This window comes from Mus musculus, chromosome 5 (genome assembly GCF_000001635.26).
Source record: "Mus musculus strain C57BL/6J chromosome 5, GRCm38.p6 C57BL/6J".
Taxonomy (NCBI): domain Eukaryota; kingdom Metazoa; phylum Chordata; class Mammalia; order Rodentia; family Muridae; genus Mus; species Mus musculus.
In genome coordinates, this window is record NC_000071.6 from 105,399,424 (window position 1) to 105,423,211 (window position 23,788).

At 45.7% G+C, this 23,788-nt stretch overlaps 1 protein-coding gene and 3 long non-coding RNA genes across 7 annotated transcripts in view; 3 read left to right on the forward strand and 1 right to left on the reverse strand.

The window, feature by feature from the left end:
* Positions 1-1,802: 1,802 nt before the first annotated feature.
* Gm26519 (predicted gene, 26519) lies at positions 1,803-7,545 on the forward strand. The gene is made up of 3 exons (NR_166586.1): positions 1,803-2,204; positions 2,394-2,682; positions 5,971-7,545. It is a non-coding gene; the product is annotated as a predicted gene, 26519 (long non-coding RNA).
* A 2,379-nt stretch (positions 7,546-9,924) lies between these two features.
* Positions 9,925-14,499, forward strand: Gm32051. Its single transcript, XR_389452.2, has 2 exons — positions 9,925-10,065; positions 13,630-14,499. It is a non-coding gene; the product is annotated as a predicted gene, 32051 (long non-coding RNA).
* 4930542N06Rik lies at positions 13,863-15,753 on the reverse strand. Its single transcript, XR_389449.3, has 2 exons — positions 14,829-15,753; positions 13,863-14,061 (listed from the first exon to the last, which is right to left on the reverse strand). It is a non-coding gene; the product is annotated as an RIKEN cDNA 4930542N06 gene (long non-coding RNA).
* Positions 15,754-15,782: 29 nt separating this feature from the next.
* Lrrc8b (leucine rich repeat containing 8 family, member B) overlaps positions 15,783-23,788 on the forward strand; it is a 74,874-nt gene continuing 66,868 nt past the window's right edge. The window contains exon 1 of one of the 4 annotated variants that reach the window (XM_030254652.1): positions 15,783-15,884. The gene's annotated coding sequence lies outside the window, so the exon portion shown is untranslated. Of the gene's footprint in view, positions 15,885-16,020; positions 16,131-16,351; positions 16,490-23,788 lie in introns of those variants that run through there. The other 3 variants (XM_030254653.1, NM_001033550.3, XM_030254651.1) reach the window with 3 other exon arrangements.

The following is a 23,788-nucleotide window of genomic DNA, read 5'->3' on the forward strand; positions in this document are numbered from 1 at the left end:
GACTTTGAGAAATTCAACCATTTTGTCAGAGGAAGCAGGTTGAGCCACACCGAGGCAAGGCCCTTTTGAAACTTAAAATCTTATAAAGCTGTATTAGATGTGTAAACAATGAGAGTTAGCTAGCTGTATGGGGGCAGATCTCTTAATGGGTGCTTACATACCAGTGCCTTCGTGCACAAGTAGGATCATGAAAAATTCATAGTCAAATAACGATTAGTATCTCAGTGCCTAGCACTACGTGAAGGCTTGGCAAATATTTCACAGTGGTACCACTATGATGGGGGCATGAAGAGCCATCGTATGACCCCAAAGAAAACAAATACATGCTCTCTCTAGGTCATTTACATTTAAGTGCCCTGTGCCTAGCTCCTGGCAGACCCTTACACATGGCAGGCAGTCAACAGACATCTGTTAGATAAATAAAGGAAAGGAAGAAATGGGACTAAAAATGACTGCTCTTGCAGAGGACTTACCTAGGTCTAGCTTCCAGCATCCACATGGTAGTTCACAACCATCTTTAACTCCAGGTGCAGAGGCTCTGACGCCCTCTTCTGGCACTGCACACACAGGGTACCCATAATAGATGCAAGCAAAACACTCACAGGCATAAATCTAAAATATTTTTTAAGGAAAGCAAGAAACAAATGAATCCTAGTGATGCCTTGATAGCAATGTTATTTGCGACTACCAACTAGAGACCAAGTATTCCAACCTAAGAGCCCCGGCCATTCTCACTCAAACCACAAGAGGGCGCTTTATAAAAACAAATGAAACTCGGAGAGAAACAAGAGGCGGTCAGACCTTAAGAGAAAGTTAGTGTGAAACGAAATCGATTCAGAAACATGTTTTCAAAATTGCCCTCACCCCATCCTGAGAGAATGGCTACATTCATTCATTACATATCAGAAAACAACTGCGTCATAAAGGACCTCTGATTATGAGCTCAGTGGTCCTTTCATAAATAAGAGACAAAAGATTATTTACGCTGATGACATTTGGGAAGTATTTGAAAGCAGTCAACCGTGCTAGCTCACATTGCAGTTCTTAAAATGCCCAAGGCCATGATGGGAAAGCCCGTGCTTTCAGGGACCAGCGTTGTATGCGTGCTTAGAGCAGACCTGAACGCTGAAGATCACGAGGGAGGATCAAGTAGATGCCGGCATCCATCACAAGCTAGTTGGTTCAGATCCAACTCAAACATCAAACCAGGCTTTCTACAGGCTGGAACAGAGCGACAAATAGCCCATCTGTATTGCCAGGGGCGGCACCAATGAGAGCAGACATCTATTTCCATAAAAATAGACTTTAGTGGCTGAAATAACCGGACATTTGGCAGGGCCGGCTCATAAAACGAGCATTTCATATGCCAGTAGGCTATAATTGGTACAATAAATCATTTTCTTTGTACCCAGTGAATCTTTAGTTTTCCAAAAGACTAAGCCCTCAATTTAAAAGGGTCTAAATTGTTTTTGCCTTAAAGCCAGCTATCTGGAGAAATAACTTCATCGCAACAGCTGCAGCATAACAGGCCAGTGTTTCTTCTCAAAACAATATGCATTGTTTTCTTCTAGAATCATGTGCTTTTCTCATACCAGTTTTAAAGCTGCCAAAATCAGTTTTTTATTCTAAGAAGCACAGAGATGATTGGAGCAATGGCTCAGTGGGTATAAAGTTCTTGCTGTATTGAATCTCTCACAGAAAGATGAGAGGCGGAGACCGGAGACTGGCCTAAAAGATCAGGGGCCAAGCCAGCCTGGAATAGGCTGCACAGTGGGGCGGGTGAGGGGGTGGGGGGAGAAGACTACACTGGTTAGTTTTTGTCAAGCTGACACAAACTAGGAGGCCACCTCACTGGGAAATTACACCAATCTGGCTGCCCTCTGAGCAAGCCCATGAGGCATCCTCTTGACTGTTAATGGGATAGGGGCCACAGCGGATGCTGCCACTCCTTAGCGGTGGTCCAAGGTTCTATTAGAAATCAGGCTGAGCAGGTCAGTAAGCAGCACTCCTCTGTGGTTTCTGCCTCAGTTCCTGCCTCCAGGTTCCTGCCCTGCCTTCCAAGATAATGAACCTATGAACTAAAATAAGCTTTCTCCCCAATTTGCTTTTGATCCTGCTTTTGATGACAGCAACATAGAAGGAACTGAAACAGAGACCTTCCTCTGCTGTGCCCCGAAGACCCAGGAGAACACCACTCATTGCAGGTCAGATTAAGAGTCCTTTGTTCAAAACAGTGGGCTCAAGACAGACAGGACTCTCAGAAGCAGAGTAGGGTTTATTAAGCCAAACCCCACAATCACATCACCCCAGGTGTGGGCCGGGGGTGGGGGGCAGAAGTTTTGAAAGTTTCAGTTCATCTGATTAAAACAAATTGGTTTTGTGTTGTAAAACAGTGGACCTCCGGAAGCTGCAGGTGTGACTGCATGAGACCGGAAGCTGCAGGTGTGACTGCATGAGACCGGAAGCTGCAGGTGTGACTGCATGAGACCGGAAGCTGCAGGTGTGACTGCATGAGACCGGAAGCTGCAGGTGTGACTGCATGAGACCGGAAGCTGCAGGTGTGACTGCATGAGACCGGAAGCTGCAGGTGTGACTGCATGAGACCGGAAGCTGCAGGTGTGACTGCATGAGACCGGAAGCTGCAGGTGTGACTGCATGAGACCGTTCTGCCACCAGGATGTGGTTAGTGGGGGGGGGGGGTTGGGGAGTGGGAGGGCACTGGGAAGCTTTTCAGCCAGAAGTTAGCCGAAACTAGAATAAAATGGAGTCACTTTGAGCAGCTCACATCAACAAGTAGAAGAGAAACAACTAAAAGACCTCTGACCTCCACACAGGCTCCAAGAAATGTGTGCAAGTGCACGCACACACACACATACACACACCACACACACACACACACACACACACACACTATATATATATATGTATATATATATATATGTATATGTATATATATATGTATATATAATCACATATACATACACACAAACACATGCACACACACCACACACACATACATACCACACACATACATATACACACAAACACATATGTGCACATCATACCTACACATGCACCACACACACAAACACATATGCACACACATATACACACATACACATAGACACACATATGAAAATTGCTTTTATAGTCAGCAAAGAGAGAACAGACAGGAAATAGGACTCTGCTATCTAGTAAAGAACAATGGCCGACCTGCCTCAAGTCATGGTTCCGAACGGTTCCATAACCATCTGGACCAGTGCCACCACTAGAGGAACAGAGTTCAAACACATGAGCCCACGGCGGACGTTCCCCACCCAAATGATAACACTACCAAAAAGAAAAAAATGACCCAAATTTAGCACTCAGTCAAAACAGATGACCCCTGAAGTGTCCCATTTAGATAACTCTTGGTAGATGTGATGGTGACTGTCTTAGCTCTAAGTTAATGCACAAATTCAATGTTTAAATCTATTTATTAGGCCAGTTAGAGGGCTCAGTGGGTGAAGGTCAGCCTGATGACCCGAGTTTGGTCCCTGTGACCCACATGAAGGAGTAGAGGGACCAACTCCCTGCAGGTTATCCACTGACACCCATGTGAATGCACTGGCACCCCCAACACACATAAATATGTATACTTAAATAGTTTATAATTAGAAAGCATTCTATGAATTGCCCTTGCATGAACTAAATAATCAGTATTAACTCTATTCTATAATTCTTGGTTTCTAGCTCTCATATAAATAATTCCCCTAAAGGGGGTGGTTGGTGATATCTTCGCTTCTTTCTAAGCCAATAATTATGTATCTATTTATCAATGCCAATGGGCTTGGAAAAGAAGTGCTTCATATCATCTGTCATATGAAAGATAAGTACTAACAAAACTAAAATGAATTTCACTTATTCAGAGCTATAAGGCCATTCCATTTTCACTTTCAAGGGACAGCTTCCTGGGACATACGATGATGTATATGTGTACCTATGTATGCACATATGCATACTCATGTGTATGTGTGTGTGTATGTATATATGTATGCACGACATGCATGAGTGTACATCTGTGTGCATATTGTGTGCATTTGTGTGTAGACATGTGTCATGTCCCTATATGTGTGCATATTTTTCTGTGTGTGCTTGTGTGTATGCATACTTGTTTGTGTGAGTCTCTGTGTGGACATATATTTCTGTGCATGTTTGTAAGGGTGTGCTTGTGTGTATGCACGTGTGTGTGTGTGTGTGCGTGCGCGCGCGCACGTGCATTTGTATGCACATGTGTATGTGGGGGGTTGGAGAATATGTGCTACCACTTGTCATATAAGCTTATACTCCACCTAGGAGATAGTAGATGTTAACTGGGTTTTCAAGGCTATTTGTTGACTTTATCAACTATTGAGTGATTTTCAGTGATACTTTCTGAAGTGAGGAAACTGAGTTTAGAACCCCGGTAGATAGCAAAAGAACAAATAAGATAAAACACAGGGAGTCTGATCATTCTGCTGAGAGCTGACTATCTGGAGTTCTTTGGGCATTGAAGAGCAAGAAGCCACCAAGGATAAAACCTACTGTCAATGGAATACATTTAGAAAAACCATACACAAATACTAAAAGCTGGTACGCACAAAGTGTAGGTGAGACTCTACTTACAACCTCAGACAGTCATAATAACAGCGACAACAGTAAGCTTCAAGGTTAGCGGGGTATGGTGGACACTGAACATCCTCAGGGTCCACCAGGACTGGGTACCAACTCTCAGTGCCAGCTATGGTTTCTGTCCTCATCCAGCTGTGGTTTCTGAATCTATTTTACTGATCCAGTCACTTCCTCTGCAACCCCAGAAACAAAGATTGAATGCTATCTGACAAAATACATTGTAACGGGACAAAGCACAGTGTGAACTCCAAGCAATCAACAACGCCTCCAATCACACTGTCGTTCTTTGATTCTCATTGAGAAAGCAGAGGAAACGTTAGAAAGCGTGTCCAAGGCCTTCCAGATGTCTTAACTACAATTCTCACAGCATTCACAGGCCAAACTGGGTTACTTTGTAGCTGGAGTTACTAACCTGCCAGCTCGCTTAGGTTTCTGGGTCTGAGTATGGTAACTTTTGCTTTTGAATAGTGGGGTTCTGGTTAATGATTCAAACCAACACTTTCCAATGCTTCTGTGGCATACAAATGCCTCAACACTTGGATTTTTTTAAAGTGTGTGTGTGTGTGTGTGTGTGTGCGCGTGCGTGTGTGTTCACGGGGCGGTCACAGTACAGCTGCAGTAGTTTGTTTTCTCCTAGTATATAGCTTCCAGGTTTGGACTCAGGTTGTCAGACTTAACAGCAAGCACCTTTTCAGACTGAAGAATCTTCCTGCTCCAACCTTTTTCCACTCTAGATACAACTCCTCAGTAGAGGATCTGCAGTGTTTCCTATTCTCTTTTTTTTAGCCTAGCCTTTTCAGCCTTCACATTCACATCTAGGTACTGCACTATTATGAAGAATAATGAAGGAACCCACTCTACAAATTTTTAGAAGCAAACATTTTGGACAAAGGACAGTAATACGAGACAAAGCAATGACCCCTGGCATATGAACCACTTTCTGTCATGACAAGGAACCACATCCACACTGGCAACATAGTGCAATGTGTCTATTTGACACAACTCGCTCCTAAAATACTGAACACAAGTCAGAATCTAGAGTCTGAAAAGCAAACCCAAGGACTCCTGCGGTATAACTCTGTCCACCAGAGAGCGCCAAAGCCTTACACATATTTTATGTTACGCATTTCAAAGCTTAAAAAGGTTAAGAAAGCAGTTGAGGCCCGCTACCACACAACTGGTAAAGTGGCATTTTTGATACTTTCTTTATCAGTTTACTGGCCGTCCACTGCTCCCAGACACGACATTAGGGGACAAGGAAACACTTAAGGAGTTTATAGTCTAACAAAGGTCTTTACCTTGTCTCCTCTTCACTGACAGAAGACAGCACCCAGGCTCAAGGGAGGTGTCTCCCTGTCTCCAGCCTCAATGCATATGAAGAACCAGCCCTCCTTGTTTGATAGCAGTCGGATCAGAGGAGCTTTGGAGATACCTAGCTACACCCTCTACCTGTATGTATAAGGCCAGACTTAGTCAAGAACACAATCACAGTTGATGCTAACCCAGGATTCAGCACATACCTAGAATTTCCCTAGTAACACACACGCTTTGTTTAATCCTCCACAAAATTTATTCTTTAAGAGGTAAACTTAGGGCTGGAGAGATGGCACTGGCTGCTCTTCCAAAAGTCCTGAGTTCAATTCCCAGCAACCACATGGTGGCTCACTACCATCTATAATGAGATCCAATGCCCTCTTCTGGTGTTACTCATTTATATAATAAATAAATTAATTTTTAAAAAAAGAGGTAAACTTAGATACAGGACACCTGTATCTGTATCTAGATACAAGAAACCTGACAAGAACCAATGAGCTCATTAGCCAAAGCCCAGAGTAGCAACTTTGCTTCAGAGTCCAAGTGGCATTTTGAATTGTGCCTAAACCTCCAGATTGGGATTCTGAGTCCAATTCTCATGTCAATAAAGAAAGCTGAAGATAATATGGCGCTTCAAAGTCACATGACTGCTAGGTTGGAAAGAGATAAGATCAAAGAGTCATTCCATACATAGTAACGCTGTAGTAAATACAATTTCTAGCTCACAGTAAATGTCTCTACTTTATCATCACTAATTAGCCCCCCTTCTCTTTTTCCCTTCGGAACCTTAGTCTTTGTTTTTAAGATCTATTCTTTTGTTTTAATTATGTGTCTGTGCTGGGGGACTAAAGTTGGGTATGGGTGGCTGTGAGCCACTCAGCATGGCTGCTGGGAGCTGAACCGGGGTCCTCTGGGAGACACGCTCTAATCACTGAACCATCTCTCCAGTCTGCAGACCCCAATCTCTTATGTGTGTTCATTTGGAACTCTCACAAGTTAAACTATGACAGCTCATGAGGGCAGAACTGGAGGCTAAAGTACTAGAGTGACCCCAGAATATACAAGACAGGGGTATGGGTCCCCAGTCTCAAATCTCATTTCATTCATTCATTCACTCATTCATTTATTGCTTCCTGGGAACAAAACACTAATTTTGAGACATATGCACCCATGTGACTGCTGTGGTTTCCAGTCTCCTGAAACACACTTGCACATCATTCCTCCAGAGGATGTCAGCGATCTGCAGTTACGAAGCACTCACTCATCTGCCCACCTCACAGGCCTCTGAACCATCCCTGAGCTGCAGGAGGTTGAAGTGCCTCAGCTGGAGAGTGTTAATAGATCCTATACTCTTAGATACACCAACCAGAGACGTGGCAACCGTTACTTATTTGAGTGGTTTGGGTATTTTAGAACAGAAATTGCTTGCTTGGGGTTGTTTTATTTTTTTCCCTCCTGTAACCCGAAGAACAAACTGTTGTGTCCGCTTATTACATTGATAAGTAAATTAGATGCAAGACTTTCACATCTCATAATCAACTTCACCCAACAATAAATATAAAATTGTGAAATTTCTACCACCCACATATCTGTTTTCATCTCTCCCTATGATCGTCCCCCATTTTGCTTTGTAATCAAGCTGCTTGTGACTTCTCCACCTGCACTGAGACCTCTGACAGCTTCTAAAAACCTGTCGGTGCACGGTGCAGGGGGCGGGGGGGGGTGGCTCTGGAAACAGGTTTCAGCAGGCTTCAGCTGGAGTTCTAAATTCTTTAATGCACCATCAGATTTCGATTTCTCAAAACGGTTCTCTCCCTCCCTCTCCCTCTCCCTCCCTCTCTCTCTCTCTCTCTCTCTCACACACACACACACACACACACACACACACACACACACACAGAGCTTATTTCAAGCTTACAATAACTCTCAGAGCACAACTACCGTCTGTCCATCCAAAGCCCCTGACTCTAAGAGAACCGCTATCTTGCTGAACCACTCTCACTGGTGGTTCTCAGAAGGCTGATTCCAAGGTGCAGTCATGGATTAAATAGGAAGGCATTAATTACATCATCAAAGGTCTCAAGCTTCATCCCTGGGCTGAAAACTGCTCCACTTTCCTAATTTCACCCTTAGTCAAGGCCTTCAAATGCTTGGGCATGCTCCCATCTTGGTCACTCCATGCTCAAGATGGGAGCACCCCATGCTCAAGATGGGAGCACTCCCAGGAGGATGCAAGCATTGGGCAGAGTAAGAGTTGCTGGGTAGGAGGCCGGGGCAGGGACATTAGGAAGGTCCCTCAGCTACATCTGTTTACATCTTCAACTTTCTCTTCTAACTACATGTTTATCTCGCTGTTTCTGATCCAGCCCGCCTCCCAACCCCACTCTGACCCACTGGTATGGGATTCTGATCCTACCCACAAATGTCCCTGCCACCCACAGCGACCCTCATCCCCCATCTTCACAGCCACTGCATCTCGGAAGCACTGTGCTAGGAAACCTAGTCTCATGGCTCATGTGGATCCTTAAGGTTCAAGGAGCTATGACGTAATAAGTCCCATCAGCCCCAGAAGCAAGGCCCTAAGACTTTCCTTCCCATGGAGGCAAGGTGAGGGGAGCAAGGTTACCAGGACAGAGGTCTAGAGCTCCCCAAGACAGCCCCTGTGTCTCAGAACTCACAACCCAAACCATTCCCTATCCCATTCATTGATTCTACGGAAAAAGTTCCAAAAGTTCTATTATACTTTCTTGTAAATAGAAGTCTGAGTCAGAGGGTCCAGGCCAGGGTAGGTCCCATCCATGGCCCCATCATTTATTTGTAGGTGTCACTTCAGTTTCTCCCACACTGTCCTTGTCACCTTCTTTAATGTCAGTTTCTCTGGCTGTTCTCATTGTGGTACCTGTGAGTTTAATTTTATTTATTTCATCTATTTATTTATTGGCTGATGTGAGAGGCCATCTTCTTCAGAGCAGCCCCAGCAGCCGTCTGGGAGCGGTAGAACATGGTCTGCAGCTGCCTTTCCTGGGGCACACTCCCAGCTTCCACAACTGAATCACTCAGTGGTCATCGGCTTCCAAGAAGTTGTCCATCTGCCCTAGCTGCAAGCAGCTACAAGCCCTGAGGAGCTCTTGCACGTCTCCCACCTCACTTGCTGTCACCCTTCCTCTCCTTAAAATCCCTTTTACACAGATCAGACTAGCCTCCAGCTTCAATGAAGCCTCCTGCTTCTATGTCCCGAGTGCCAGAAATTGACATGGCCACCAAACCGGGCCATTTTCCTCTTTCCAACCATTCTCTCCCCTAATGATGTAGGTCCAACTACCCCTCAAGTTTATAATGAGGTAAAGGACATCTGTATTGTTCCACCTTTGTCAAAAACGCACCAAGGTCACACTGAGTGCTCCTGAGACATGTTTTTGTTGAATGGTTTAACACTTGTAAGTAACGGTGAGAGGACTTTATATCTTACGTCTATTCTCACACACTTTTAAGTTCTGAAAACGTCAAGCTCTTTTTTTAGTTGTTTTGTTTGTTACATGGTCTCACTATATAGACCAGGCTGGCCCCAAACTCACAGAGATCTGCCTGCCTCTGCTCCTGGAGTGCTGGAATTATGGGTGTGCACTATAATTCCTGGCAACTTTAACCCAAGGCCCTACTTTCATTCTCTGCAGACATAAAAACTCAGAGGGCATGATGAGTAGACATAAAAAGCATATGGAAATAAATTAATAGAAAAATAAGCAGGCAATTAAATATTCAGGATTCAGAAGCTAAGGCCCAAGAAAACAGTGCTGTGAAAGTGTTTAGAAGTTTAGTTAGTCGAAACGCTTATCAGTTCTGGTGGTTTGAATATGCTTGGCCAACGGGAAGTGTGACTATTAGAAGGTGTGGCCTCGTTGGGATAGGTGTGGCCTAGTTGGAGGAAGTGTGTCACTGTGGGAGTTGGTTAGTACTCAAGCTCCACCCCCTGCAGCAAAGAGTCCTGTCCTAGCTGCTTGTGGATCAACATGTAGAACTCTCAGCTCCTTCTCCAGCATCATGTCTGCCTGGATGCTGCCTTGCTTGCCTGCCATAATAATGGATTGAACCTCTAAAAATGTAAGTCGGCCTCATTTAAAGGTTTTCCCTTATCATTGGGCATTAGTGTCTCTTCACAGCAATAAAACCCTAAGATAATTGGTTTATCAGGTCTACATAATGCCATCTGGAACAATGCTAAGAAACTGAGCTTCTGATGGGCAAAGGCCATTCCCACACTCAAGACAATCTGTGGTTTCAAAGGCACTAGGCTCAAAATAGCTGTTGTTGGTAAATTAGTGAGTCAAACGATACAATGTCTGATACAATGATACAGTGTCTGATACAATGATACAGTGTGTGGCACACTTATATACTGTCTGATACAATGTCTGATATAATGATACAAGTCTAAAATATGGAGTGTGCCCAGGACAGATAAGACACAATGGAAAGAGAAAAGCCCACTTAAAATGTCAGCAGTTGCTTGTCCTGAGTCTGGCAACCCATCAATCCACCCGGGAAGGATAATGATGTTTTCTGGAAACACACACCTCTTTCTCCTCCAGTTCCAAAATGTCCTGACTAGGGCTCCTCTACAACTTTTCTGAAACTTTTCCCCAACCCCTTAATAAACAAATATATTGTTCCTGCTTTTAAAGACTCACCAGAATTAAGAATGAAGGTAAGTATTTGGCATGTAGTAAAATTAGTAGATAGGCTAGATGGTAGAGACACAAACAAGTTTTTAATCTCAGCATTCAGGGAACAAAGGAAGGTGGGTCTCCAAATTTGAGGTCAGCCTGGTCTGCAAAGTGAGTTCCAGGACAGCTGGGGCTACACAGAGAAACTCTGTCTAAAACAACCAAAAACCAAACCAAACAAAATAAACACACACACACACACACACATACACTAAAAACAAAAAATTAGCAAATGCTTTCTTCTTGGGCCATAAAAAGAAAACACAGCTACTGAGTGGGGAAAATGGGGTCTACAAAGTCCAGCTGAAAAAGGGTTCAGTGTGAGGCCACTTTCCCAGCAGCAGGAAACCCTTTGCCTAGATTTCAACAATGCTGAGGGAGAAAGGGTGAATCCTCACAGGGCTCCCAGCAGGAACCATTGTCTCCCACCTACTGAGGATCCCTCAGAGTGGTTTGCAGCCCACTCCATGACATCCGGGGAAGGAGACAGGAGCCACTTCTTTACCCCTGGGCTCCCACCTGGTTCCACTCACCCGTATTTCCTTAAGAATCACCTCCCTTTTATGGACATGAGTCAACAACAGCCAGGATGCTTGGATGGACTCAATGTGACCCAGATGACAGCATCTTTTCTTTAAATGGGATGCATGGGAAACTTTCAAAGAAATATTTGGACAAATTCCCAGAAGACAGATCAAATGAGGATGTCTCGAGTCTTCCTGCAGGAACTGTGTTTTCTCCCAGGGAGGACCATAGAGGATCCCATGGGGAGGACTCTGAGGAGCGCCACCTTCACAGCACTGTTCTGATGAAGATGGTGTTTGGTTAAGGCAGATCGAGTTGCATAACACAGCAGGTGGTAAGAACACTCTGTGGCCATGACTATTTGAGGCTGAGACTACACTAGGCGATGGACTCATACAGAAGCTCACAGCAGGCTTTGCACAATGGCAGTCTGGCTTTCTAGGTCAAGCTAACTTATTCCAAGCACATGTATAGATACCTGATCTTCTGCCTGGCTGGGAGCCCTCCCTGCTGAGCCCACTCTCAAAGCCATTCTCAGAATGTGTTCCAGGCTCCTGGAAAGCTTATCTCTAAGCCACAGTCACCAAGAGCCTGTGGAGGTTAGAGCAACTCTTCAGCAGTGGCAGCATGCTCAACCTGATGCAGTTAACCTGGCAGATGCAGCAGATGGCTGACAGGACACGACGACAGAGCTACCAACTGTGAGACTGACGATGCTGCCTTGTAGAGACAATTATAAGTCTGTGTCTTCGGGCCTGACCCCATTTCCCCACCCACCTTGGAGCTGCTGCAGGCTGAGAGTTTAGCAGCATAGGGTGGTACTAGATAGAGTCCCCCTCCAGAACAGCAGCTGTGACCTGAAAGCAGACTCAAGGCCCTGAGCCAAGCCATGAAAGCAGAGTGCAGCCTCAGAGCACTGTTTTACATTAGAACCCCTAAGCTGGATGGACCATATTCAGGGTTGTGTTCAGTACGCTCCTTGCTATTACATTCTTTCCATGGTCAACTTGATTAGTTTTAGGAGCACTGAGGGCATTTGGATGAGACACAGCTTTGGGGGAAGGAGACCAGTCCTCAAAGTGGGCTATACCAGCCCACGTGCTGGGGTCCCAGAATAAAATGGCTGGGGCGGGGAGGGCCAGTGGATAACTGTGCGTTTCCCTCTCCCTTCCTCCTCCTGGGTATAAGTGACTGCACACTGCTGCCACCACAGCCTGGTAAGTTGCCTCTGCCTCCAAGCTGCCAGGAGACAAAATAAACAGTTCCTTTCCCACATGATTTCTTGTCTGGTATTGGTTACAGGGGTGAGAACAGCAAATGATACCCTGAGTCCCACAGTGCCAAGTGTGGCCATGACAGGCGGTGTTGTGATAGACAGGTGGCTTCACTCACATGGATGCTCACAGAAAACCTTGCACACTTCCAGCCAAATGTGTGTGCACTGCAGCTCACATCCATTTTAGCAGGCACTATGCTAGCTGCACATGGCTTATGTATGCTTTTGGTCCCAGCACTCTGCAAGCAAAGGTGGATCAAGGTCATCCTAGTGTACATAGTATATACAGGGCTGTACAGTGAGTATACAGTGTATATACAGGGCTGTACAGTGAGTATACAGTGTATATACAGGGCTGTACAGTGAGTATACAGTGTATATACAGGACTGTATAGTGAGTATACAGTGTATATACAGGGCTGTATAGTGAGTATACAGTGTATATACAGGACTGTATAGTGAGTATACAGTGTATATACAGGGCTGTATAGTGATTATACAGTGTATATACAGGGCTGTATAGCGAGTATACCGTGTATATACAGGCTCTATAGCGAGTATACCGTGTATATACAGGGCTGTATATCGAGAGACTGGAAGAGGAGGAGTAGGAGAGAGAGATGATGTGCCCTCTGAACATACCGTCTCTACAAGAAGAGGGTCTATATTTTTAAGATAATTCATTACTATAGCTGCTTTGGTATTCTGTCTTCACCTCTATCAGATCTATATTTCATTTTAAAAAAGGATTTCTCGTTATCACAGAAATTGAAAAATTACTAAAATGAAAAAGAACTATTTTAAGATTGACTTTTAACTTGTGTGTGTGTGTGTGTGTGTGTGTGTGTGTGTGTGTTGGGGTGCACATGAGTGCAAGTGTTTGAGGAGGGCAGAGGCATCAGATTTCCTGAAGCTGGTGCTACGATGTTGTGAGTCATGTGCTCTTAACCACCAAGTCATCTCACTAACCACTAAGCCATCCCTCCGACCTCTGGAGAAAGAACTATTAATGCTGGATACTATTCTGTCTCTTATAAACCACCCAAAGTTCTTCCAAGAGCAGAGAAAACTCACCTCATCAAGGCAGCCACATGGTGTGGAGCTTACATATTGCTCAAAGACCTTTCTGTTTTATTCCAGGAAACTAACACAAGAGAGACCTGCCAATCCCACAAGTTAGGAAATTCCTTCCTGGGGTCACTGAGTTCACCTACCTATAAGATGACAAACTTGAAGCAATCCCTTACTTTCTAACATCTGTGACTTTAGTGACCATCAATTATACAGAGGAACTGACCACACACACCTCTGGTCTTAGTCCCTTTGTCACATGAATGGAAAGACCCTACCGCCAGAAAGAGTGAGGCATTGCAGAAAATTAGATCATTTTATTTTGGCTTCTCTAATCTACAGCTTGTCTGAAGAGCCGAGAAGATGAACCACCATTTTAAGATGACGTCCAGAGCAGATAAGCAAGAGGAAGACACCAAATATGTTCTTTAAGGGCCAAGATGATGCTGATGTGCCAGGTTTCAGATTTGAGAGCAGCTGAGGCCATGATGCACCTGGAGCCTAAAGCAAAAACGGAAAAACCTGAATGACAGCCCAGGAGTTTCCAGAGCAGTACAAAGTCCTCTATCTGGCTCCTACAACTGTCGTAATAAGAACTGCCATCATTTGCTGATGAAAATTAGGAATGTATTAACAGCAATCACATTTAACAGCTACATCTGTGGGGTTTGCCAGACGTAACACATTTTGAATGAACTTGATCTCCGTTGCTTCCTATTGATAGGTTGAGCTACAAACAAGGAAGCCGATTTTAATATGCATCCCCATTGAATTTAAACTGACCACCAAGCTTATAATCTCTGGCTGTAGAGACGAGGACACAAAGGGTTAAGTAACTTCCCCAAAGTCACACAAGCAGCCATGTTGTTGTGACAGAAAACATTATTAGGGTCTTGGAGGAGGAAATGTCCCTTCTCAAACATTAAGCCAAGAAAAAAATCAGAAACGTCCAGCTTATAATGTTAGAATACTCTGATTCTATTACAGCACTTACTTTTCCCCCTCAAACTGATACTTAAAAAACTCTTTGTCTGGGGGCTGGAGAGATGGTTCAGTGGTTAAGAACACTGCTTTTCCAGAGGTCCTGAGTTCAATTCCCAACAACCACGTGGTGGCTCAAAATCATCTCTAACAGGATTGGATGCCCTCTTCTGGTGTGTCTGAAGACAGCTACAGTATGCTCACATAAAAATACAAATCTTAACAAGAAAATAAAAAAACAAACACCTCTTTGTCCAGGTGGTAAGCAGTTTGAGGGCCATACTTACATCTAGAATTACAAATGTGTACACAAGGTCATACACACAATTTAATGACAATATGTTGTATGTTCAAATGAAAGAATTAAAAAAAAAAGATGTGTGTGTGTGCAGTGTGTGTGCCACGTATGTGGGTGCACGTGTGCGGGGGAGCACATATATGTAGGTGCACATGTGTGTGGGAGCACATATATGTAGGTGCATATATGTGTGGATGCCTTTGGAGGCCAGAAGAGGGTGTCAGAACGTTTGGAGCTGGAGTTGTCGGCAGCTGTGAACAGAATTCTGGTCTTCTGCAAGAACAGTCTGTGCTCTTAGCTGTGGAGCCGTTAGTCCTCACAGTGTTTTCAATGTTTGCTTCAGACTCAATGCAACTGCCACTCAGAGTGAATTGGACAAGGACCGGGTATAGCAGTGACTTCCAGGGCAGTTCGGGCTGGAGTTCTGATATGACTGGTCGCTACTGGATACAGCGCAGTCTTCCACACCTTCGTAGTGTGTGGAGGTATTGGGTGCCCAACTGATCAGGTGACTCAAATGCTGTCTTCTTTTACTCCTCTGGGAGTGTTTTGTTACCTAGGGATGGGAACACCATAGCAACTAAGAGATACAAATCTTGCTGAATTGAATCCTTGTGCTAGAAATAACCTGGACAAAGACTGAGCTTAAAACAGAACAGGGAGGGTGTGGGGGAGTTAAAGATTCGAGGAGGAGGATAGAACTATTAAATAGCCCAGAGTTCTGAATTTGGATTAAATTTTTGCTTAACTTGCAAGGCACACTGTTACTCTTCAAATACAGGGCCATTAACAGGAGAAGAATGTGGATGGGGGACAGGTGACCATCCTCAATGAAATACTATTATGTGTACTCCCTCTATCTTGTCACCTCACGCTGAAGATAAAGACACTGGAAAGAAAAAGATGGTATTGGAGGCCCAGAAGCTGCTTAGTTTCTCCTCCTTCCCAGGGGCCCTACAACCTTTCCAGTCACTCGACTTAAAGAGCGTTAAAGGGACTTCACTAAGGCAGGCTCTGCGCGGCACACCCCACCCTTCCTGGTAGAGTAAGTTGTGTCAATAACAAGTTTCTCAGGGGTGCACACGTGAGAAGGCAGGGGTCTTCTGCTGGGGTGGAGCGCCTGGGGAACGGCCATAAGGCCCGGCTCCTGGGTTTCTGGAATGCAGCCCCAGCTCCTGGCGAGGCGTGTGGCTGCCATGCACCGCGGATGCCAGGCTGGGCGAGTGCATCCGGGCGGCCGCATGGCGTTGGCTCCGGGAGGTGGCAGCTGCGCTTTGTGTGCAGCAGGAGGGTGAGTCACCGGCCCCCGCGGTTCGTCCCAAGGCCGGGTGGACTCTCGGGCCGGGTGGCGGAGCGATCCGGGTAAGGGCGGCTCGGAGGCGGCGCTGCGCGTCCCCGGCTCCCGCCTGCGCAGCCTGCGCAGCCCGCGCGCTCCGCTCCTCCTCCGCGCGCGAACTTAGTCAGCGGTTCGCGCCGCCGCGCGCCCATTGGCCGGCCGCGCGCGCCGCGTCACAATGGAGCGGCTCCGGGGCGGCGAGCCGGGCAGCGCCGGGGCTTCCCGCTGAGCCGCAGCCGCCGGAGTGCGGGCGCCGGCCGCTCGGCTCGCCCCGGCCGGCCGGGCAGCGCGGGCCTGGGGGCTCCGACACGAAGGTAGGCGGGGACGGCGGGGGAAGGGGGAGCGCAGCAGCAGGTGGGGGCGGCAGGGCAGGTGCTGTTACCTGGCGGCGCCTCACCTGGGTCTCCCGCTGCGGGCAGGTGGCACAGTCACCTGCTAAGCCGCGGTCGCCCGGCTCCCACGCCCCCGGGGGAAGGAGGGCGCGGTCCCTTGCGGGCACCTCTCCTGGATGTTGGGGTCAGATGGGGCGAGAGGAGGGGGCGGCCGCGCCCAGGCGGTGCCTTCGTTGTCCCTACGGCTGAACACGCACCTGTGTATCCACCACCCCCCTCCCCGCCCCCGAAGGGAAAGGCCCTCCCTCTCCACCCTGGTCTCCCCTTAAGTGAAGGCGCTCGCTCGAGGGGGTCCACACCAGGTCCCCGCCGTTTGCCCCCTGCCCTGGAGCCTCCTGTCGACATTTTATGCTCTGGGGTATTTACTGGCCTACAGCTGTGATTTTAGCGTTTGAGCTGGAAGGGGTCAACTGATTTCCATTTAAAGACTCGGTGGTTCCTCCTCCTAGGTTGCAGGTGCTGACAGGTCAGAAGGAAGAGGCTCGGTAATCCGTGTCCTCAACTGACTTCCCAAAGTCCGTAGGTTGCTTATAGTCATGTGTTTGTGGAAGACTTTGATGTGTGGTTAGAAAAACTACCACTAGGATCCCTTTGCACCCCCACCCCAGAGGACAAACCTAAATTTAAAAGTCAATACCAGCGTATGGACTTCTTGAATACATTCTGGTCTTGTCTGAGAACTTAACAGGAAAAAACAAAACAAAACAAAACAAAAACAACTGCTATATAAAAATAAGAGAGAACGTTTAAAATATCGTAAATGTGAAACCAATTTAGATAATTTGTTCAGTGTCCGTTAAGAAATTAGAGACTGAGAGTGTAGCCCCAACAGGCTTAGCAAAGGCAAGGTTGGGGCTTCAGTGCCCTCCAAAGTACTACTACTGTTGCATATGACAATGATAATAGTAACAATAACTGCTTTCCAGGACATCTGTGTTTTTTGCCTAAATGTATGACTGAAGTATATATGGGAGAGTGTACTACAGTGTCAGTACACTCAAAATGAACAAATCCCGCTTCCTAAGAAGGCACAGTACTGTGTTCTGAGCTGCGGATGCCAATGTCACTTTTCTATTGCCCCGAGCCTTCCTCGTGATCAGGTCTGTTCTTGACAAGAATAAGAAAACTATAGTTAATCCCCCAGGTAATGAGGCCTGAGCGATTTAAAAACCTGAAGCCCTAACATGCCTGGTGCTGCTCTGAGCTAAAAATGGGGCTTGGAGAAGCCAAGTTGTCAATGAGCACACCTTGAGTCATGCTGACTTTCTTATGCCTAGTTCCCCAGGTGGGGGAAATGTAATCTTCTCGTTAGGATTCGGTTGACTTCCTTGAAACTCCTGTGCTTTCTGATCAGAAGGCTGTCACAACACACCTAAAGTGCACGGGCTCACATTGTGAGTGGCTGTATTTGACACGTTGGGATTTATCTTTAGGTCCAGTTGGCCTGTCCCCACCTCTGTCCCCGCTGATATTCTGATTCCCAGAATCCTCAGGATGAAAACATCCACCTGAATTAAGAAGTAGCTCTAAACAGTAACGTTTGGAAGGGACACAAGTGTTTTTAGATGACCGTGTAGGGCATTTCCCCTCAATGACCCGTCCTTTGTCTTTTTGGTCTCTCTTCTGCATTTGAAAAGGGAAAAGGTTTTAAAACTTAGGATTCGCTTTTCAAACATCTTCACCTTGTGAATTTTGCTTTTGAAATTTTTATGTTCGTGTTGGCATTCATTTTTAACTGCCAGTGTAAGATCCAATAGCTAGCTGATCTTTGGTTGAGGGTCTTTCAAGGTAAGTTTTCATTTTCTTTTCACTTCTCTCTCCCAGCATCAGTTGCCCTTGGGGTGTGATCAGGAATGGATGGATGTGTTCTGATCACGCTGGGATTCTCAACATTGGTGGATGGTTGCTTGGCTTGTTGTAAAACACGCTCCTGAGAATCCCAGAGCACTGGTATACAAGCAGGCAGCGTGGGTCTGTGACCACCTGGAGGAACCACAGAAGCCCAGTGCTGTAGGTTTCCCTAACATAGTTGTACACTACCCCGGATCCGTGTCTCTCATTCATCTTTATACTTGCTGCCTTCTTGCTGTTGCCTACTTTCTGTCTGTTGCAACTGTATTCTCTCTCTTTTTTAAAAAATGTATTATTACTGTTCATGTGTGGTGTGTGCGTGCAGGCCCTGGAACGCTACAGCACACATACAGAGGCCAGAAGGGAACTTTTTGGTGTCTCTTCTACCCGTGTGGGTTCAGGTGCTCTGACTCCTGTTTTCCCTGCTGAGCCGTCTCCCTGTCCCGCGGCTGTGTTATCTACACTCCCTCACACCGTCATTGATTTAGTTCTCTCTGCAAAACAGTCCTATAGCAGACGCAATAACCAGTTTTTCTGCTTCTGGATCATTAGGACTGATCCTCGGTGCAACCTGCCTCACTCCACGGCCCCCTCCACACTCCTGCCATTGCTATTCGTTTAGAAATTGAGCAACAAGATACAGTAAACTCCCTCTCCTGTGACTTCACTTTCCTTAGACTTCTACCCAGTTGCAACACCATTTAAATGCCCTCCTTCGTCGCTGTTGTGAAAGAGTAAAGGGACTAAAATGGGCACCCGGCTTCAACCTTGACCTTTTTCTTTACTTGCTGACCTTCACGCTGCCTTTGATAAGGGTCATGTGATTGTCCTTGTCCCTTTCCAGACTCTGTATTTGAAGTGCATCTATTGCTTCTTTGAATCCTGACCACTCTGTGCTCTTTCCTATCTGTGTGTGTGACACATTTGCACAGTGTCTCTCCACCATGCCTGTCCTTAGGCGCGGGAGCTGCCCAGAGCACTGCTGTTTTCCTTGTTTCCAGTGCTGAGATTTTTGCTTTTGTCTCTGGTGGAGACTGAATTCTTTGTGTTAGGCGTCATTGTTCTTTATTCTGTGTGTGCAAAATTAAGAGCACGTCTGAACCTTCCTTATTTTCTCTCTTCAAGTCCTTTTGCGGTCTCTTGAAACATTCCCCCACCACACACAAGACTTCTTACAAATTAGCCGTCAGAATTCTTCAACCTTTGCCCAAGAGCTTGGACCTTGCATGCTGACAGACTTGTACCTGAACTTTGCTGTCACTTTGGATAAGTTGCTCAGTTAAGATTAGCTCCTCGTCAAAGATCACAAAGCAATGACCTAAATAAAGTGACAGTGGTTTCCCTTTCACATGAAAGTAGAGAGTTTGTGGTGGTTTGAAAGAAAACACACACACACACTCACACACATACACACTCACACACACACACACACACACACCATAGGAGTGGACGCATCAGGAGTCAGGGCGTATGGCCTTGTTAAAGTGGGTGGGGTGTTATTAGACGCGTTCTCACGACCGGCCAGGAAGAACACCACAGACCAGAATCTTCTGCGGCAAAGCTTTATTCTTACATCTTCAGGAACAGAGTGCAAGAAGCAAGAGAGCAAGAAGCAAGAGAGCGAAAAAGCAAGAGAGCGAAAAAGCAAGAGAGAGAGAGAACGAAACCCCGTCCCTTTTTAAGGAGAATTCTCCTTCGCCTCGGACGTGTCACTCCCTGATTGGCTGCAGCCCATCGGCCGAGTTGACGTCACGGGGAAGGCAGAGCACAAGTAGTCATAAGATACCCTTGGCACATGCGCAGATTATTTGTTTACCACTTAGAACACAGCTGTCAGCGCCATCTTGTAACGGCGAATGTGGGCGCGGCTCCCAACATCTCCCCCTATCCTTTTAATAAGAGCAAATAGGCCACCCATATTAATGAGAGTGGAGATAGAGGTCAAATCCCCAGTGTGTAGGTAAAGGAGCCATGTACAGGATTAGCTCTTAGGCTCACAGGCTTTTACCCAGAGCAACCCTGACCTGCTCCCGTGTCGTTTTGCCTGGGGGAAGGGAACTAGGACACTGAACCTTCATGAAAGATGACATGTCTCCCTAGAATAGGCTCATATATGCCGCAGAGCCTTTCCATTGCAGTGCTTAGCCTTGCAACTCTCTCGGGCTGCTGAAGCACACTCACTCCATCTCGTGCAATGAGTCTAGCCTCGTGAGATGTAAGAGCTGAGTGGCCAGCGACCTATTGCCTAAGCATAGATAACCATATATCAGGGGGAGCTCCATGTTCTAGAGCTGCAAGCGCCTGGGCAATAACCACCTTGTCTCTCCTAGTTTAGGCCTTAAGCTTACAGACCAATCAAAGAAGCAACACTAATCCACAGCAAAGTGTATCTTCAAATAATATTAATCCCACCCATTTTTTAAAGAAAGAAAATGCTGAGGAGATCCAATTGGGTAATCCTTTGGTCAGCGACAGGTCCAAGCGCGTGGAGTTGACCTGAAGTCTCAATTCCCGAAGGATCTGTTCAAATTCAGCCATCCAATTCTGTAACATATACTGAATAAGACTTTTTGACAAATTAGCTGTCCTAGTAAATTTAACATACTGAATGGAAGTAACACACAATCCCGGAAACTTTTGTTCACATCCCTGCTGAGTTATTTGTCATAATGCATCTAGTTGTATCTGGACAAGATCTATGAGTTGATTAACCAGCATGAGACCTCTCTGTATCTTGACATTAGCTGAGGCCTGTTCATCTATGACTGTAGTCACTGAGGCTGACAAAGTGTTAATGGTGTCAGTCATCTGGACCTGTCCAGACAGAGCCAAGGCTGTCTGAATTAAGGCCAAACCCAGTTCCTAGTTAGTGGTAAAAAAGCAGGAGAATACTTAAGCATTATACATCACCGTCATTGGGAGTGGAAATGTCGACATTATCCCCCAACGCTGCTCTCTCTTTATTATTGACGCCCTGGACATCACCAAGACGAGGGACATTAGTATTCCCTTGGTCAGTCTGGATTTTTCGGGTGAGTCTTTCTGGTATCCAAAATGGGTTGTTTTCATTCTGTGGGAAAACACAGATAGCTCCCCTGGATCTTATCAAGATAGGATCCGGGCCATACCATTTATTATCAAGGACATTTTTCCATTTAACCATCTCATTGGGCCTATCTGGCTCTGAACAATGACGTTCAGCCGCAGTATGGCCATGAGCATCAATATTTAAAAAATTGAGTGTAAAGAGTGCCAAAGACACCGACACTCTTGGTGCTCGGGGTACAGTCTCCTCAAAAGTTCCCCTCTTCTGTTTTATAAGATAGGTTTTGAGGGTGCGATGCGCACGCTCAACAATACCCTGTCCTTGAGGGTTGTATGGAAGTCCAGTCAGGTGGGTCACGTCCATCTGACGGCAGAACTGTTGGAATTTTTGAGACGTATAAGCTGGTCCATTATCAGTCTTAAGGAGTCTGGGTTTCCCCCAAGCACTCCATGCCTCAAGACAATGTTGAATCACATGTGAGGCTTTTTCTCCGGTTAACGGAGAAGCAAACATGATGCCAGAACATGTGTCAATGGACACATGGAGATATTGAAGTTTTCCAAAGGAAGAAACATGTGTAACATCCATTTGCCAGACCTGTAGAGGTCGAATACCGCGTGGATTAATTCCCACATGAGGAACTGGCAAGAACTCACAGCAGCTTTGACATTGAGTAACAATGTCACGGGCTTCTTTTCTTGTCAAGGAGAAACGACTGCGTAATGTTTCAGCCGTCACATGAAAATTGTTATGAAAATTTCTTGCAGCCTCTACCGGGGATGATAGGGCAGCAGCCACCACTTTAGTGGCCTTATCTGCCAAATCATTTCCCAGAGCCATGGGGCCAGGTAGGCCTGAATGGGCTCTAACATGAGTAATATAAACAGGAGATCTTCTAGATAACAAAACTAATTGTATCTGCTGAAAAATATTGGCAACTCTACTGGAAGGCTTAATCACTCCAGCCACTTCTAAAAGATTTACTGCATTAACCACATAATAGGAATCTGACACAATATTAAGGGGTTTTAAAAAGGTTTTTAAAACTTCTAAGACCACTAAACATTCTACCACTTGAGGTGAATTTTCATTATACTGTTTGGATACCACTTTACCATTAGCCACATAGGCACCTATGCCAGTTTTTGATCCATCAGTATATACCACAATCCCATTTTTAAGTGGGTTTCTTACTGTTATTTGTGGAAACACAACAGATTGATTTTGGGCAAACTGTAAGATTGGATGTTTTGGATAATGGTTATCTATTTTTCCTGAAAAGGAGGTAACTAAAACTGCCCAATCATTAGATGTGGCTGCCAAGGTTTGAACCTGTGCAGCGGTATAAGGTACAATTAAAAGATATGGACTTTGCCCAAAGTGGGTGATTGCTGCTTTTAGACCTTTAAGGGCAAGCTGTGCAATTGCATCAGGATACCAATCTATTATTTTAGCTGGGGATACGTTTGGATGGATCCACAACAATGGTCCATTCTGCCACAAAACTGCAGTTGGCAATTGTGCTGTCTTAAAGACACACAAACTGAAAGGCTGCGAATCCTCAATACGTTGTAATTGTGCATTCTGTAAGGCCTTTTCCACCTTTTGTAAGGCCTGGTTAGCAGCTAGAGTAAGAGTCCTAGGGGAGGAGATATGAGGATCTCCTTCTAAAATACCAAACAAAGGCCTTAACTCAGCGGAAGGAATCTTTAAAAAAGGTCTGAGCCAATTAATATCTCCCAACAGCTTTTGAAAATCATTTAAGGTATGGAGGTGATCTCTTCTTATCTCTACCTTTTGGGGCACAATCTTATCTGGGGACACCACAGAGCCCAAGAATTGTCCTGTATTAGAAATTTGGACCTTTTCTGTGGCTATCTGTAAACCCCACTGACTTAAAGTTTTAAGTAGAAGAGGATATGCCTTTTGTAGCATGGTAAGGTCTTTATGGCACAGGAGGATGTCATCCATGTAAAGGAGCAAAATTAAAGAGGGGAATTGTTCCCTCACTGGCAAAAGAGCTTCTTGCATATAAAGCTGGCACATTGTAGGACTATTGGACATTCCCTGTGGTAAGACCTTCCATTGATACCTCTTATCAGGTTTAGCAGAATAAGCTCTCTGACCCGTTAACAAGTCAAAAGTCCAATCTCTCTGCTCTGGAGTTAAAGCAGCAGCGTTTGCTCGGTCCTGCGCCTGTGCAGCCTCTCGCCACAGAGATCTCCATTCCAAATATTTGCCCATATTAGGGAGAGCGGCTTTTGCAATCATTTGCCAGTCGGCAGGAGTTAGTGCCATGCCGGCAAGCCTGTCTAACTGCACCA